Source organism: Aphelocoma coerulescens, chromosome 4 (genome assembly GCF_041296385.1).
Source record: "Aphelocoma coerulescens isolate FSJ_1873_10779 chromosome 4, UR_Acoe_1.0, whole genome shotgun sequence".
NCBI classification, from domain to species: Eukaryota; Metazoa; Chordata; class Aves; order Passeriformes; family Corvidae; genus Aphelocoma; species Aphelocoma coerulescens.
Window position 1 is genome coordinate 26,193,027 of NC_091017.1, and position 18,092 is coordinate 26,211,118.

Genomic DNA, 18,092 nt, shown 5'->3' on the forward strand with positions numbered 1-18,092 from the left:
ACAGTAGACTTAGAGAAAGGCATAAAGCACATCAGTCTCACTGGCTCGGGACAGGGAGGCCATTGGCAGCATCTGTGACACTCCTTGGTTGTCAGCAGCCAGCAGATATGGCTTTTCTGCAGTGCCCTGTGGTGACAGCACTGCCTTCACAGCCGTCCCCTCAATTTCTGGGCAGAGTGCTGGCTATTGATTTGCTGTTGGATTTCTGCAGTGCTCCTGGGAGCTCACTCACCAGCGCTGAGGGAGCCTGGCCTCAATGCTGTGCCCCGGCATGCTGGGCATCTCCAGCACGCTGCCTGCAGCAAAGCACTCTCCTCAGGACGCTTTGAACATACATCTCAGGACCTCTCTGGCACCATTAATTACGGCCCTCAATTTTTTCCAATTAGAACCCTATATGTAATAAAATAAAAGAGCTTAAAGATTGCTCTATTGATTTCCAGTTGAGGCAGCTTTTCCGTTTATGGCCAAGGACAATCTATAAAACACAGACTTTAATTAACCCTGGTGAGTGCAGCTGACATGAAATGTCAAGACCCTCAAAATTTTCAGCATAGACAGCTGAAGGATCTTCTCAGCTCCCTCACATCCACTCTGCATGTTCCCTGGGTGGAGAGCCACAGTAGAGGCACTTCCCTATCAGGCTGCACTGGAACAAGGACAGAAACCTCTCTGCTACCACAAACATGTTTATTGCTGGCTGTGCTGGCCGTGCCTGTGGATGTGCCTCTGTCTTTGCTTCATCTTGAGGGCTGGACAAGACCTTAAAGGTCCCTTCCAACCCAAATCATTCTGTGATCTTCTCCCCCCATGGCTTTGCAGGTAGGCAAGACAAAGACCCACAAGTAGCCTGGTGGTGGCCTACAAGGGACACCCAGCAGGTCCTGCTGGGTCCTGGGGACCCTGTGCCATGGTGGGCAGCTCTGGGGCTGTTCTTCAGGCATCCACAGGTAACCCCTTCGTTCCGCGGCTGTCACATTGTGGCCGCTGCGCTGTGCTGGGCCTGTTCCCTGGAACAATGTCCTGTAATTTAAAGGTGTTAAGCTGCATAGAGCTTAGTCTGTTATTTGAGGTCAAAGCTACTGAGGTGCCTCAATAGGGTAGCCTCATCAAGAGTTCTGATGCACTTCAGGACCTGCGTGGGTGGCAAAATTCCAAAGAGAGGAGCAGCAATCAGGACCTCTGGCTGGTCAAGAGTGAAACACAAACCTGCCTGTGGGAAACTGCCTCACTGCCTTGCATGGAGGGGCTTCTGTAGCAGCAATGTCAGCTTTTGGGGCCACATCATGGCACTCAAAGGAGCAGCACTAAACAGTGCAGCTACAGAACTCAATACCACAAAAAACCACGCTAAATAAAACTGGGAAGAAAGGTAGTGCTATGTGGGCAAGGAGCATTTCATCGGTTTCCATCTCTGCTTTCCACAGAGCATTTATTTTCTCCAGATTTGGTGCTTTCTGATAGAAAAGCAACTGTGTTACTGTGTTCTTTATTATTATTAACAACTTTCACCTTTCTCATGTCATCAGTAGGACACTTGCCTGGTCAGGGCTGCTGTTTTTCTAATGAATGTGGCTCATTTGTCTGTTTCCCTCCCTCCCCGCTCTGCTTTTTGTCTGCTTGCTCTTTGGGTAGTAATTTGATGTATTGAGCTCTCACCACCTCCGCTGCCCCCGGGGCTGAAGTTCTGACAATGCTAAACAGTTAAAATGCAATGCAATTAGAGGCAGTACAGAACAGCAGAGAATAAGCCAGCAAAAATTCAGTCGTGCATAACGCTGTGGAGACTGTGTGGCTGTCAGTCTCCAACTCCAGGAGATAATTTGGGCTTTTTAAGAAGCAATAATTGAGCCTTTTGCATATGCTGCGGTTATGAACTAGTCAAAAGTCTGTTTGCTCTGCACCCTGGAGTACCAGATGGATTGGATTGTCCCTGCAGGTCTTCGGGGGATGCCAGCTTCATACTTCAAGACTTTTCTAGCTCCTGTACTTGTAAGTTGTTCTTCTGACAACTCTTATGCATACAAGCACCTTGTCTGAATTTAGCTGGCAAAGTGAGGAAGGAAGGGTGAGGAAGAGCATACCAAACTAAATCCACATAGCTTGGGGAGTTCAGAGCCAGAGCTGAACTCTGCTGCCACATCATCCAAAGAAAAGCTGCATGTGAGAGAGAAAACCACCTCAGACCTTCAGCCCTCAGAGTATGGTAAGTGCTGTGTGCTGCAGGTCAGGCTGCAGCTGTCCCATGCCAGCCAAGCTGGTCAAACTCGGAATCTTTCAGTCCTGTTTTCACAAATCCCACGTGCGCATTTCCAAAGAAGACTCGGTACTAGGAAGCTCAACAAAGAGCTGCTACTAGAAAAAAAGTAATCGGAGGGAGACTTTTCCCTTGGGATTTAGCAGCTGACCTCAGTGGAGCACGCACCTGATGGAAAGAGCAGAGAGCAGCAGCTGCTCTGCTGACGATCGGGGATGATTGGAGTTGCAGGTGAAATCCCAAAGGTGAGTTACAGAAATGTCTAAATGCCCCCCCCCCCCCCCCCCCCCTCAGTCAGAGCCCCTGCTTATGGAATGGGGAGCAGGAGGCAGGATGGGAGGAAAAGCACCTACTGGGTACAAACCCCTTATCAGCCCCAGGCTTGCTGGGCTTGCTTACCACACTCTCCCTAGGTCGCTTCCTCACATCCCCAAACCTGTGGGCATTCGTTGCAGAGAGGGATAGAAAAGACTTAATCCTACTGCACTATAGTTTTAGTTCTGCTCAGTGCTCGGCATGAAGGGCCTGGCCTAAACCTCTGGAAGATGGAGATCAAAGGGGCCAGGATATGAACCAGATTGCACTTTCATGCTGCTTAAGCCAGGTGCTTTTAGGAGCCATGGCAAGCTGTCACACACCTGTGCCAGACTGTGCATGGCCAAGGGGCTGGGAGAGACACCAGGGGCCCACTCCACAGGGAAGCTGGCCCTGAGGCACTTGTGTTCCCCATCACCCCAATAATTTCTTTCAGGTGCCACTACTGTGTATTAACTGGGAAGATTTTGCCTCCCATCTCACCCTCCCTCTCTCCCAGGTAGGTTTCTTATTGTTGGGTCTGCTTTGCACCCTCCTAAATGCTTCTCTTGGCAGAGGATGGAGGCTTTGGGGCATCTTCCATCCTCCAAAAACCTGGACATATTTGGGTCCCCTTCAGTTGCCCAAGCTTGGCTGCCAGCTTAGGAGCAGGAAGGCTGAGCAGTGGGAGGAGGGGTTTGCTGGGGGTCTGTGCAGTAGTTCAGTACATTTCAGTTCCTAGTGCTTGGCACGGGATGATGATGGGTCTCAGTGAGGGGGAAAATTGTTACTGTCCTGTTGCCGCGTTCCTTCCCTTTGGAGAGGTGCTGCTTTCATCTGCTCCCTCAGGCAGGCCTCTTCTAAAAAACCACAGTGTTACAAAGGACAAAACATCCACCCCTCTCCAGGCTGTGCCTGCTGCCCTCACACAGCCATGAAGGTGTCTGCACACTGAGAAGAGCCCCCTCCACACGGCCAGCATCAAGCTCTTTACCTAAAAACATACGGTTCAAAACTCCATTTTAAGATTGGTGTTCAAGGTGGGTACCCAACTCCCTGTTCCCAGTGCCCAGCTTCAAAACCTGTACATGATGCAATCCAGAGTGATGCTTGCCCCTTCAAACAGTTCCTCACAGCTCATAATTTTTAGACTTCTTTTAGACAGCATTTTAGCGGTTCTTTGAAACTTTGCTGGCCTGAAGCAGTAGCATGCACAGGACTGCAACACAGTGAAGGTGATGGAAGAATGTGGAATGAGAAGCATAAACAGGAGTTGGGCAGGTGGGGAGGGGCCAGCCTGCTGCTTCATGCAATGTCTTGAGAGCAAAGGTAAGGGGTGGCTTTTGATAAATGAAGAATGCCAATATGCTGCATCTCTGCTTTCTGGGCTTTCAAAGCTCCAAAAAAAACCAATTCTCCTGTGCCTACAGATCAATAATGGAATGAGCTGTTTGGGGATTGTCCCCTTGGTGAGGTGTGCCCCACATACTCCTTGGAGGAACTTCCACAGAAGTCATCCCTGTGCCATCTGTAGTCTGGAAAACACATCCCAGCCTTCCTCCACGTGGCTTTGTTAAATACTGCCCTCTTCAACACAGCAGGGCTGGGTCAGCTGTGATGGTGCTTTGTGCACACACACAGTTTTCTACCTCCACACAGGTCATAAATTAAAGTATAAGGAGGAGGAATCCTGACACTGAAAAAGTCAGTGGGGTCCTGAATCCCTGGGGCAAGCGGGTGTGAATTTATGTACCTGTGCATCGTCTTGGGGAATGAAATTAAAGTGTGTCGCCCTCTATTTTCCTGGAGTGCACCAGGTGATCTGATAAGATTGTAGCTGTCTCTGAGGGACTGCAAGGCAGATGCGTGGGTCTGATGGGGAGATAAAGAGCCTTGCTTTCTTGCACTTGGAAAAAACTTGTCTGAAAAAACTGCAGCTTTCTGAGCCTTGCCATTGATTGCAGAGTGGAGGTGACTTCTAGATCCAGAAATGCTTGGTTTAAAATATTCCAGACTTTTTTTATTTCCCTCCTCATTAAATGAGGACACCTAATGTGCTGGTTTACTGTACCAGTTTTAGGAACAGAATCATTAGGATTCAGCTGCAGCACAAAGACAATGCACTAACTTCAGCTGAGCCTCAGTCATTAGGCACATATGGTTTCTATTTTCCATAGCTGTGTCTGACATATTAAATTAGTTATTTTGCCCCTGTGTGTTGGAAGCAGCAGGAATTAGTGTAGAGTTTAAACAACATACCTGGTAGAGCGAAATAAGGAAAAGTTAATGACCACAAGTACTGAAGAATTTTAAGTATTCATGGTTGTGTTCAGGGAAGAAGAAACCCTATTATGGATCAAATAATCTCATGGCTTTCAGAGAACTCTTTCCAATAGAGCACATGAGTATTTAGAGTCTGTGTTTTGTAAGAGAAAATGAGTGACCTTATTCTCACGTTACCAAGGGAAAAAACAAGACTGAAAGTTCATCATGTTGCCAAGGCATGACAGGTGCCTGTGGTGGGGACAGGGACAGCTGCCATCCAAAGGTGACTCCTGTTTTGCTGTGCAGGTTTCATGTCCAGGGAAACACCTTTCAAGCCTGAAGTCCTGCAAGTGAAATAGAAACCAAGGGAAGCTGCAAGGGCCAGTCATCCAGGCTAATAGTGGGATAATGTTAACCCACCCTGTTTTATTTTTGTTTTTTTTAATTTAAATGTAATTTAACTTTTTAATTGTTCACCCCTCCATGTTTTTGTGGCTTACCTGAAGCTACATGACAGCAGGTGCCTTACCAGAAATATTTGGCAATCAAACTTGTTACATCAGCCCCCAAACTGCCTCTTGCCACCTCAGAGCATCAATGCCCCAACCACCACTCCCATGCCATTTGCTTTCATCTCCCACATTAATCAAAATTGGTTTTAGCTAAGCTGACTTGCAATCTCCAGCACACCATAGCAAATTGCTAGAGAAATACTGAAAACTTCTGGGGCAGGTGTAAAACAAGCAAACAAAATCAAAGCAGTGGTTTGGATCTGTTGGAAGAAGTAAATGCTCAGCACACAACCTATGAAATCTATAAACTTGCAATAGAGAACTAAAGAATTCTATCCTAAAAATACCTGTTAAAAAGTTCATTTACAAAAGGAAGCAGAGCTTTTTGTATTGGACAACTTGCAGCACATGTCTCTCTTTTAATCCAGAGAGACTAGAAATGTCAGTGTAACAAAGTAACCATCTTTTTCTTTTCTTCCTCCTCAAGCAGCAAGAAATTTGGTGTTCTGATTGCAAATGCCCTTAGATGAACCCTGGGTGCCCCACTTGCAGTGGTGGTGGGTAGGTAGCAAAGCCTGTGGTGGTTTATTTTTCCTTGGGGTTTCCGTCCCCTGGAAGTGAAAAGTCTGCTTATAAACTGAAGAATTTTTCAAGGGGAAATGCAAGAGGAGCCCTTGTGCAGGGCTGCCATGCAGGGAAGGATATTGCAGCAGCAGCAGCAGCCCCTGAGCTGTGAAGTACCATGGCCAGCTGGCAGATGGAGATGTTCACCAGCCCTGAAACCAGAGCTTGGGAAGTGTAGGTCTCACTTAGCCCTGCAGATAGTTAAAGAGCTGTGCCTTCAGCATGATGCTTTCTCCCAAATATATGGACAGGTACATGCCATTGGCACTTGCTGGCCATGTCCCATGTAACTCCCTGTGATGAATGGGGCCACTTGCTGCCAGCCCACATCAGCACCCTGGGTCTAGGAGCTGCTACTGGCTCCTTGTCCCCCCTGGAGACAATTTGCTTTTGCAGTGGGAAAGGTAAATGGTAATGATGAAGATGATGATGATAGTGATGGTGATGCTGATGGTGGTTGCTTTATTTCTTTACCTCACTACTTACTTCTGTCTTCTGTTTTGCAGGCTAAGTGTGGAACACAGCAGTCTACACATCCATGTTCTTGTGATTGCCCTGAAGCTTACAGGCTTTTTAGAAGGGCAAAGAGCTTCAGAGAAGCTGGCAGTGCTCCTGTCATCAGCTGGCAGTTATCAATGGGATGCTAACCACAACATAATGGAGCAGCTTGGACCATAGAAAAGCTGTCTGGATACCTATTCTCAAAGAAAACTGTTTTCTTTGCATGCGTGCACAACCTGCTGTTCTTTCAATCTTCAGAACACCGAAATCATGACATTTTCACCAAAACATCCACCAGAGTCTGTCCTTAGAAATACAAGGCCTCACACCCCAGCAGGGCCTGTTTCTTTCTCCCCATACAACACACACTGGCCACAAGGACTACAAAGCTTATGTCTTTAGCACATTTCCCCCAAACCAATGACTACAGTGGGATGAAAAGAACGAGCTTCTGACTGCTCAAACCAAGAGCCTTATTTCCACCTGTTAAACAACATCTCTGTGTCAGCAGAGTCCAGCATAGAGGAGGAGACAGACTATATTTAAATCAATCATTTCTCATTGAATTAAATGAAACTATATACAGGAATAACTATATACATGAAGAAACAAGTCTCGACATCGCCTCTTCTCCAGGATCCATCTGAGTCTGTTCTGAGCAGCAGAAGTACTCATAGATAAATGGGATGATACAGTCCTGGACTGAGGTCCACCCTGCAGGTTGGGCACATGTCAGCATTCTCCAGGGCAATAGGGAGGCACCGACTACAGAAAACATGGCCACAAAGAGTTGACACAAGCTGTCGTTCACTTTGCACAATCTGGAAGAAAGAAAACCACAGCATGTATTGGGAGGAAAGAATTTGAGTTTGCTGCTCCATTGGCACCAGGCAAATGAGACTTTAGAGCACCTGCAGTCAGAATAACCAGGGACCCACAGATTGCCAGTGCCATCTTGGCCAAGGCTTCTCCCTGTACGTTCACCACCAAGAAGGGACTTGTGGAGCTTCACAGCAAGGGCTCTGCTTCCAGCAGCTGCCCGCAGCATCCCACATCAGCCCACCGACTTGAGCAGCTCCCCTTCTGTCCCCTTCCCCCTCCCACAAAGCAGAAAAGATGACACTGTGTGGATCCTCACCTCTGAGTAAGTATCCATGCAAATTGGACACCTTATAACAACTCCTCTCTGGGCACTAGAGGGAACAGAACGAGAAAGAACATGCAGCTGTTAATATCACCACACTGCAGTGCTTATTGAGACATAAAAGCTCACATAATCCTGCAACTGCACTGACCAGCCATGACACATTTCCTTTGAAAAACCCTGCTGCCTTTAACTCTCTTTGCTGCACATGATGAGCAGTTAGGGTCTCCCTGCCCTGACAGAAAGAGTGTCCTGGTCTTTCACCAGGAGAAAGGTGCAGCCAGTCATTCTGCTCTGGGATTTGAAGTAACAGCAGTCTCTAGCAGTTTATGTATGGCAGCTTTGACTTCCACCAGGTCATCAATAACAGCTTTGGAACTACAGCATCCAGCTTTCCGCTGGGAACTATTCACCCCAGAATATTCATTCCAGGACCCAGGTCTAACGCTACAGAGTAACACGGCTCTGGCCAGCTCCAGCCCCAGGAAGGAGCCCTTGGTCCATGTTAAATGCTGCAGCACTGAGCTCTTTCAGCCTTACCTAAACAGAGCAGGAAGGCTCATTCAGTAACAGAGAAGCTTGAGACTGAAGGAACAAAGTATTCCTTTTTTATATTAATCAAGTGGTGGGATTTGTTCACCGACAGACTAAACAACCAAAACTTAAACATCTACAAATTCAATAGCAAAATGCATTATGGTTTAGAATAGAAGAAGCCCTTTAGGTGGCATATTTAACACCTGACACCTAAAAGTTCCATACTCAAGTGCTCTCCTACGTTGCCTTGCCAAAAGGCTCAAAGCACACCAGCTTCATTAAAACCTGTGTCTTTCCCCCCCACCCCAAAGAAACACTTCAGAAAACCTTATACCATCATTCTCATCTCCTTTGTCTCCCCTAGTGACATGGACACCTGATTTAATTTCACCAGTCTAATGCACTGCACCTTTCTTATCCTAATGGAGTTCTCCTACAGCAGGACTTTCCTGTTTCTCCCTGCAGAATGGGGCTTTTACTGTGCAGGCACCCAGCTTGGGCTGCAAGATCCCCATCACACATGCAAACAAATCAGGCCTTGTGACAGCCAGGACTGGCCATAAAAGCATGACCTCCACAACCGCCTGTGTGCAAGCCTGCCCTGGGAAGAAGGGCTCCAGCTCCAGGAGAGAGGCAGCCAGCTGATGCCACATGTGAAAAAGCAGGGAATTTCTGCTGGAATTTGCCCAGCTGCTGCCTGCCGGTCCCATGATGCCAAGCCTCATCGATAACAATGGAATTATTTCCATATCTAACAGCGCTACTAGAGCTGGTCAGAAAATGTAAATGCAATACATTATGAGCTGTGACCAATCCCCCTTCCTTGCCATACCCCCGCACTCGTCTCTAAGGTTGTGTGCAAAGTTGTACATCTGCCTTGGGCTGCCCTTTTCTCCCAAAATGCAAAAGGTCTCATTTACTCATCATGCAACACGGGAGAAGGAGGGAAATAACTAGAGTAAGGGGAGGCTTCCCAGATAAACCAGGCACAGCAGTATAACTCAGTCCTGTACAGAAAAGGAAAAAAGGCACAGAATTCCGTGTTTGGTAGGGCATGAGCCATACGTACTCTGAACTTGCAGTGGCCTCCTCCTCTGCTCCCTCTTCTTCAGGGGCTGCATCAGCCACAGGTGCATCATTAGCTCCTGTTCTATCAGCAGAGCCATCCACCTGCCCGTGGCTGTTCAGTGCGACATTTACCCTTTGCTGTTCATGCCCTGTAATTTAATTTTCGGAAGTTATATGTCATGCAAAATGTAGAATATGTAAAAGATTTCTTAAGGAAGGATACTGTTTGTATAGATATATTGGATCTTTGTATACTTTCAAGCCCAATCAACTAGAAGGGAGATTTAATCCATGAAATAGACAGCAACTAAGAGGCAAGCTCTAAGTGATTCCATGGGTTGGAAAAACAAATTCCTTGTTGGTAGAAGTGCCTTGTAAAGGTTCAGGGCTTGTCATGCTTCAAGGAGCTCACACCTAGGGGAAGGTTAACAAAGCTTGCCAAGAAGGATGCCCACTGAGAGTGGACACAAAGAATGCAGAATTGCTGCGCCAAAAGGACACCTGGCACAGCTCCCGAGACAAGGGAGAAACTGAAGAAAGCAAAAACCCCAGCTGTCCTGCAATCAGCTCTGGCCGGGAAAACTCATTCCGGCAGGGGGAGATTGCGACCACCGACTCACGGAGCAGCAACTCAAGAAACTCCCCAGCCCAACAGAAGAGAGAGACTGAGCATGCGGACTAATTACCAGGAGAAGTGAGACAATCATTAACCAGGAGAAGACAGAATACTAACTAATAAGATAACCATGTAACTTGTAACCAATAATACTCATTCCTTTGTTTGCTAAAATTTATAAATAATGAAAAGTTTTGATAGTGGGTGTGCCTGACTTGTGAAATACCACTGAGCACCCAGACTTGTGCAAGGCTGGAATAAACAATCACTGTCTGTCTCAAGTGTATAATTATTGACCTGTTGCACCCCAGTAACAAATTCAACTTTTGTGGACAACGTACTGACCAAGTTAAAGGGAGATCAATTTTTAATGGCCTGGTCAGATACACCCAAAGGGTCACAAAATGCTGTTTGCCTTTTACCCCTCAGAAACCACAGGCAGCAATGACCTCTGCAACTCCAGTGTCCGTGTAACACTCATCAATCACTAATCAATTAAAACTGCAGAAAGAGCCAGCAAATTAAAGTTCCTTCTGCATAAGTCTTCTGCTACAACTTTAACTGCAGGGATTTTCTGCCATGACTGCTAGAGGCCATCACACACACATTGGATCCATTCTCTAAGACACTGGCCAGAGGCTTTAGCCCTGGCCGTTGCCGTTTGCTAAAAGTAGTTTCAATCCCTGCTGCTCGAGTTGCTTGGAAAAGAACAACAAAAATACCTATAACACTTTAGATAAAATCCATTTTCAACTGTAAAACTTCAACTCACCTTGAAGAAGCTTCCATCGATGCATAAGGGAAGGGAGAGAAAAGAAGATACAATTAGGCTTTGGTGCGCACCCCCGTGCTGCAGGCAAACCTCAGCTCAGCAAGCAGCTATAGCACAGGAGGTGAGGAAGGGTGGCGTATCGCCCTCTAACTTTGGTTAAGAACATTCAAAGCAGTAGCACAAAGAGCTGCTGCCCTGAGAACAAATAAGTGGGTGCCACTGATTCTGCTCTCGCTGCTGCAACGGGGTAGAAATGGAGGCACTTAGGAACTACCTGAACACAGTACTCCCTGCTCCCCTGTATCAGTCCCTACTTGGATTGGGGCTGGAGCTGTTCCCTTCCCTCTTTCTCCCCAAACTGGCTAATTCTGCTATGATAACCCTAAACACTTCATATTGGAATATCAGCAGCTGAAGAATGGAAACCACAGAAGGGATTTGGGACTAAAGAATTCCATCAGTCAATGCTAGAACTACAAGGAACACACAGATCTGCCGGTGCCATCCTGACAAGGGCTTCTCCCTCTAGGGATACCACCAAGAAGGGACGTGGAGGGACGTGCAAGTTGGAGCTTCAGAGCAAGGGCTGAGCTTCCAGCCAGCTGCCCACAGCATCCCACCTATGACAACTGAGTTGTGCAGCTCCCCTTCTCTCCCCTCCCTTCCCACAAATCTGAAAAGACAACAACATGTGGATCCTCACCTCTGCGTTGTCATCCTCCCTAGTTGGAGTGCTAACAAGACCTCCTGGCGGTTCACTAGAGGGAGCAGAACCAGAAGAACATGCAGCCGTCAATTTCACAGTGCACAGAGGGTTACCAAGACATAAAATTGCAGAAATCAGAACATCCCCTTAGTCTCAGCTAGCAACATCCCAGCCCAGAAACACAGCCCGTGCAAGAGCTTTAATGTACTGCAAGCATTTCAGTCTGTCGCTATCCATAATGTAAGAAACATTCAAGAATGACTTCCTGAATGGAGAAGGAAGGTTTCTCCTGGATTTTGCTGGGTTTAGGGCTTTCTTTTCCATTACTTCTCTTCCAGACAGACCACTATGTTCAAGTCAGAATTCTTCAAGCAGAATCAAGCAAAACCCAAAAGATTGGCAAAATCCTGTGTCAACTGTATATCAGAAATTATGGATGCTGAGAAAGGCTAGCAGAGATATTTTTTGAGCTTTTTGCACCCTCTTGTGAAAGTCTCTGTTCTCACGCAAACTAGCTGAGAAACCGTTTGCTATTTTGTAAATTATTTTTGCAGGTGCAGGTTGTTGGGGAATACTGTGGATATTGTTATGGCTCATTGAGAATAGTATTTTGAGAATGGGTGTTGTAGCATTCAGCCAATCATTCTAGGAGGTGGATGGTCAAAGGACCAATGACCTCCAGCCACTCTTTTGGACCAAAGTATATGAGCTGGTCTGTAAACAAATAAAGGAAGCTATTCTTCCCTGGAATTATGTCGTGATTCTTGCCGCCGTCCCTGAGGACAACAGCGACAAGAAATTAGCCTTTGGAGAGACACTTTATCTGTCACTTACAATTCAGTATTTCTTGGCTCCAGGAAAAGGAATCTTGGCAGAGGTTCGGATGAAGTATCTGATGAGATGGAGCCGAGCGAGTACTGCTGGCTCCGTTCCCAGTCCTGTAGTGGGGTGAAAATGGAGACAGATTAGGATCTGCTTGAAGCCACTCCGTCCTGCTTCCCTGTTTCAGATCCCTGACTGGATTTGGGCTAGAACCTTTTCTTTCCCTCGTTAGCCCCCAAAAAGGCAACTTCTGCAGTCATAGCCCTAAACACTTCATGTTAGATGAACAGTTCCTGAGGAACGCAAACCACAACTACAGGAATTTGGGGCAAAGAATTGCAGATAGCTGCTCTATTGGCACCAGGCAAACAGAACTTGGAATATGTGCAGTCTGTCAGTCAATGCTAGAACTACAAGGAACACACAGATCTGCCGGTGCCATCCTGACAAGGGCTTCTCCCTCTAGGGATACCACCAAGAAGGGACGTGGAGGGACGTGCAAGTTGGAGCTTCAGAGCGAGGGCTGTGCTTCCAGCCAGCTGCCCACAGCATCCCACCTATGACAACTGAGTTGTGCAGCTCCTCTTCTCTCCCCTCCCTTCCCACAAATCTGAAAAGACAACAACATGTGGATCCTCACCTCTGCGTTGTCATCCTCCCTAGTTGGAGTGCTAACAAGACCTCCTGGCGGTTCACTAGAGGGAGCAGAACCAGAAGAACATGCAGCCGTCAATTTCACAGTGCACAGAGGGTTACCAAGACATAAAATTGCAGAAATCAGAAAATCCCCTTAGTCTCAGTTAGCAACATCCCAGCCCAGAAACACAGCCCGTGCAAGAGCTTTTATGTACTGCAAGCATTTCAGTCTGTCGCTATCCATAATGTAAGAAACATTCAAGAATGACTTCCTGAATGGAGAAGGAGGGTTTCTCCTGGATTTTGCTGGGTTTAGGGCTTTCTTTTCCATTACTTCTCTTCCAGACAGACCACTATGTTCAAGTCAGAATTCTTCAAGCAGAATCAAGCAAAACCCAAAAGATTGGCAAAATCCTGTGTCAACTGTATATCAGAAATTATGGATGCTGAGAAAGGCTAGCAGAGATATTTTTTGAGCTTTTTGCACCCTCTTGTGAAAGTCTCTGTTCTCACGCAAACTAGCTGAGAAACCGTTTGCTATTTTGTAAATTATTTTTGCAGGTGCAGGTTGTTGGGGAATACTGTGGATATTGTTATGGCTCATTGAGAATAGTATTTTGAGAATGGGTGTTGTAGCATTCAGCCAATCATTCTAGGAGGTGGATGGTCAAAGGACCAATGACCTCCAGCCACTCTTTTGGACCAAAGTATATGAGCTGGTCTGTAAACAAATAAAGGAAGCTATTCTTCCCTGGAATTATGTCGTGATTCTTGCCGCCGTCCCTGAGGACAACAGCGACAAGAAATTAGCCTTTGCAGAGACACTTTATCTGTCACTTACAATTCAATATCTCTTGGCTCCAGGAAAAGGAATCTTGGCAGAGGTTCAGACGAAGTATCTGATGAGATGGAGCCGAGCGAGTACTGCTGGCTCTGTTCCCAGTCCTGCAGTGGGGTGAAAATGGAGACAGATTAGGATCTGCTTGAAGCCACTCCGTCCTGCTTCCCTGTTTCAGATCCCTGACTGGATTTGGGCTAGAACCTTTTCTTTCCCTCGTTAGCCCCAAAAAGGGCAACTTCTGCAGTCATAGCCCTAAACACTTCATGTTGGATGAACAGTTCCTGAGGAACGCAAACCACAACTAAAGGAATTTGGGGCAAAGAATTGCAGATAGCTGCTCTATTGGCACCAGGCAAACAGAACTTGGAATATGTGCAGTCTGTCAGTCAATGCTAGAACTACAAGGAACACACAGATCTGCCGGTGCCATCCTGACAAGGGCTTCTCCCTCTAGGGATACCACCAAGAAGGGACGTGGAGGGACGTGCAAGTTGGAGCTTCAGAGCAAGGGCTGAGCTTCCAGCCAGCTGCCCACAGCATCCCACCTAAGACAACTGAGTTGTGCAGCTCCCCTTCTCTCCCCTCCCCTCCCATGAAGCAGAAATGATAAGAACATCTTATAAGAACATGATCCTCACATCCGTGATGTCATCCTGTGAATTCGGAGGACTCTCAAAACGGTCTGGCCATTCACTGGAGTTCAAAGAACTGAAAGAACATGCAGCTGTCAATTTCACAGTGCACAGAGGGTTACCAAGACATAAAATTGCAGAAATCAGAACATCCCCTTAGTCTCAGTTAGCAACATCCCAGCCCAGAAACACAGCCCGTGCAAGAGCTTTAATGTACTGCAAGCATTTCAGTCTGTCGCTATCCATAATGTAAGAAACATTCAAGAATGACTTCCTGAATGGAGAAGGAAGGTTTCTCCTGGATTTTGCTGGGTTTAGGGCTTTCTTTTCCATTAGTTCCCTTCCAGGCCACTATGTTCCAAATCAGAATCCTTCACACAGAATCAAGCAGAATCCAACAGTTTGGCAAAATCCTGTGTCAACTGTATGTAAGAAATTACACTTTGGAGAGACACTTCATGTGTCACATACCCATCGTTGTCTCTTGGCTCCTCTTCATTGTAACCTGCCCACAGCTCAGCTGAATTCTCTGCCTCCCTGGAACCAAGTGGAGACTGCTGGCTCTGCTCCCTGTCCTGCACCTCTGAGTTGTTGTCCTTCCTCGTCACCGGAATAGCAGGACCTGCTGGCCATGCACTAGAGGGAACAGAACCAGAAAGAATGTGCAGCCATTTATTTCACTGGGCACCAAGGGTTACCAACAAAGAAAACGGTGGTACTTAAAACCTATTGCCCTATTCTGATTAAGCAACATCCCAGCCCAGAAACACAACCACTGCAACAATTTCTATGTACTGCCAGCATTTCAGCATGTCAAGCCTTTCTCTTCTATACAATTATGGCTTCACAAACAGAGAAGAAACGCTTCTGCTGGATTTTGCTGGGTTTATTTTAATTCTCTTCCAGGCAGGCCACTCTATTCCGGGTCTGAAGTATTTGCACAGAAGCCAAAAGCTTGGTAAAAACTTATTCCTACCACATATCTGAAGTTGGAGTTTAGATAGTAGATACTTTCTCTCTCACATACCCATCATTTTCTCTTGGTTCCTCTTCATCATCCCTTGCCAGGGCCTCGGCTGAATTCTCTGATGCTCTGGAAGGATGTGGCTGCTGCTGGCTCTGCTCCCTGTCCTGCAGGGCGATAGAAATGGAGGCACTTAGGAACCACCCTGAACACTGTACTCCCTGCTCCCCTGTTTCAGTCCCTACTAGGATTGGGGCTGGAGCTGTTTCTTTCCCTCGTTCTCCCCTAAACTGGCTAATTCACCTGAACACTGCTTAGTACATGAAGAGCTGCTGAAGACATAAAACCCCATACCCAAAGCTGCTCTTCAGGAGATAGCTCCCATGCTATGTTTGCTGCATGTTTCTGCTTTGCACAGCAGCAGCGGCACCCCAAATTTGAGCAGACACACTGCCCTGTGGGCTGGATCAAAAATATTCTGGAACATGGATTTTAAAAGAAACATTAAGATTTTAGTTAAGGGATAGCTTTGTTGAAATTAGTTAAAGTAGATGGCCCTGCTGGAATTGATAAAATGTTAATAAGTAGTTAAAGAGAGCCAGACCTGAAAGAAGTTTTTAGATGTAGGTAGCTAGTTGCCTGTCACTTTTCTATTTGTTTAGCTGTGCTTTTAACGAGAAACAGAAACCCTGATAAATAGATTCAAAGAAATGGAGACAATTTCTAATTTCCACCTCTGAGAGCCTATTCAGAAGTCACAAAAGGAGGAACTGGAAGTCCCCTAAGAGTGATTTGTATTGTCAAAAATCAGAAAGGTAGAAAGGTCAAAGTGAGGGAGAGTAGCTTTACTTCATCTTTTAAGACCACTCCCCAAATAAAGAGACAACCAACGCAATTCAAAGAACAAACTACGCATGCTTCATGACTTTCAAACTAAATACCATACGAAGAGGAGAATGGAAGGTGTCAATGTTATAAATATGCATTTGTATTTTGAATATTCAAGACCTCTTTAATTAAACAGACTCTGTGTTTGGCTAGTAATTTTGCAGTGCACATCAGGGAGCTATCCTGCACAGCTGCCTGGCACTGGAATAAACATACACTTTCTGACTCTACTCTGTTAGAGAGTATATGTCCGTCTTAGTTGGGTGTCGATATTAGATCAATACCCATATTTTGGTAAATCAATTCCTTCCAAATAGAAGGGGAAAATTTAAAAAAGCAAACAAACGTGACTCTGTTAAAGGCTTCTTGGAATAAGGAACAGAACTAGTTTGCACCCCAGTAAGGTGCAGTTGTGTTTTACACCTCAGTGGGAGGGGTACCTTAAACTGATGTTGCAGCTAAAACACTTCTCATTTGAGAAGTCAAAGGCTTCCTGTGCTCTCCGTTAAATCACTGAAGCAACAACCTCTCTTAGGTTGTTCATCCCCTCTCTGCAAGCGATTCTCAGGGATGCTGATGTGTTCATGAGTGTGTTTGGGCTCGACTGGGAACTGTGTCTAATGTGGTAAATCAGAGCCATGTTCCAACCTTTGAGGCCAGGGTACTTAGTAAGATGCCAGAAGACAGGCAAGAAAACTAATTTGACTGCAAGATGCAGGGGAGTGTGCCATTCACTACTTACCACATCAGACTCATCGTCACTGATAACGATGACTTCAGGCTCAGAAGATTCGCCCGTGAGATCTATGACGACTTCTTCATCAGCTGAAAAACAGAACGTTAGAATCAAGATCAGAGATTGCAGAGGAATTAAAAGGGCTGCCAGTGCGGAGCAGGCTGAGGTTGGATTCACTGTGCCCTGGGTTTCTTTTTTTCAGGAGCACGTCCAACATTGCACTCAAGCTTTGCCCCAGCAGTCCACGGGGAGCACTACCAGCCCTGTCCTCTGAAGGGGCAGTGCAAGAGGAAGAGCAGCTGAGCCCCTCCCAAGTTCTGTGGGATGTCAACAGCTATGGGAGCTTCACAGCAAGAAATGATTCATCTCACACAGGGGAATGTTTAGCACACAAAAGGAAAAAAGCAACCAACCAACACTAGAGGGGATCCTTTTTTTTTACAGTTTTACCATACTGTAGATTGTTCCCTTGAGGGATGGGGCACAGCTAAAGACAAACTTTTCCTTATCTTCATCCACTTTGGGAGATCCCAAACTCAGCTTGCCACCCTCCCCTGTGGCATCTATGGTGACCACCAGCTCATCAGAGCACACATTCAGGTGTTTGAGCAGCACTTGAGGACCTTTGCTGCAGAGCTCATCTCCCACGAGCAGCCAGTGTATTGAGCTCAGGAACAAACCAAAACAGTTGTCAGAAGGCTTGCCGTTAGGGATGCCATATCAGGTGCTTCCTAAACCCCAAGGTTTCCCTTCCTCCCCAGTAAAGGGCCTAGAAACTGGCAAAAGCACACATTCAAATGAACCCAAACTTTCCAGAAGCAACTGCTGTTCTTACCAGGCTCAAAAGCAAGTGTACCACTTCCTTCAAGGTCTACTATCTCTGCCTGCGACGTTCCACCTGCACTGGAGGGCAGCAGCCTGCTCCGTTTCCGAGCTTGAGTGGAATCAAGCGGTCCTCCAGGGCGCTTTCGCTGATGCTGAGAGAGAACACAGCCTTAGCATTTTCTGTGGTAGCAATATTAGCACGGCCCTCGGGTTCTGCAGCACCAATGACAGCACATGAGGATACCGAAAACATTCCCGCAAAGGCTGGAATATGCATCAAATGGTGCTATGGACCATTTTCACCTTAGCACATCGCATCAGGGAAAAGACATCGCCCCTCATCTCCTACATGTTGCCTCACCAACAAATAGCCTGTCCAATGGCTTGAAAATGAGGAGACCAGTTCCCAATTCCATCATGTTGTTACTCACACTGTAAGCATTTCTGAACTA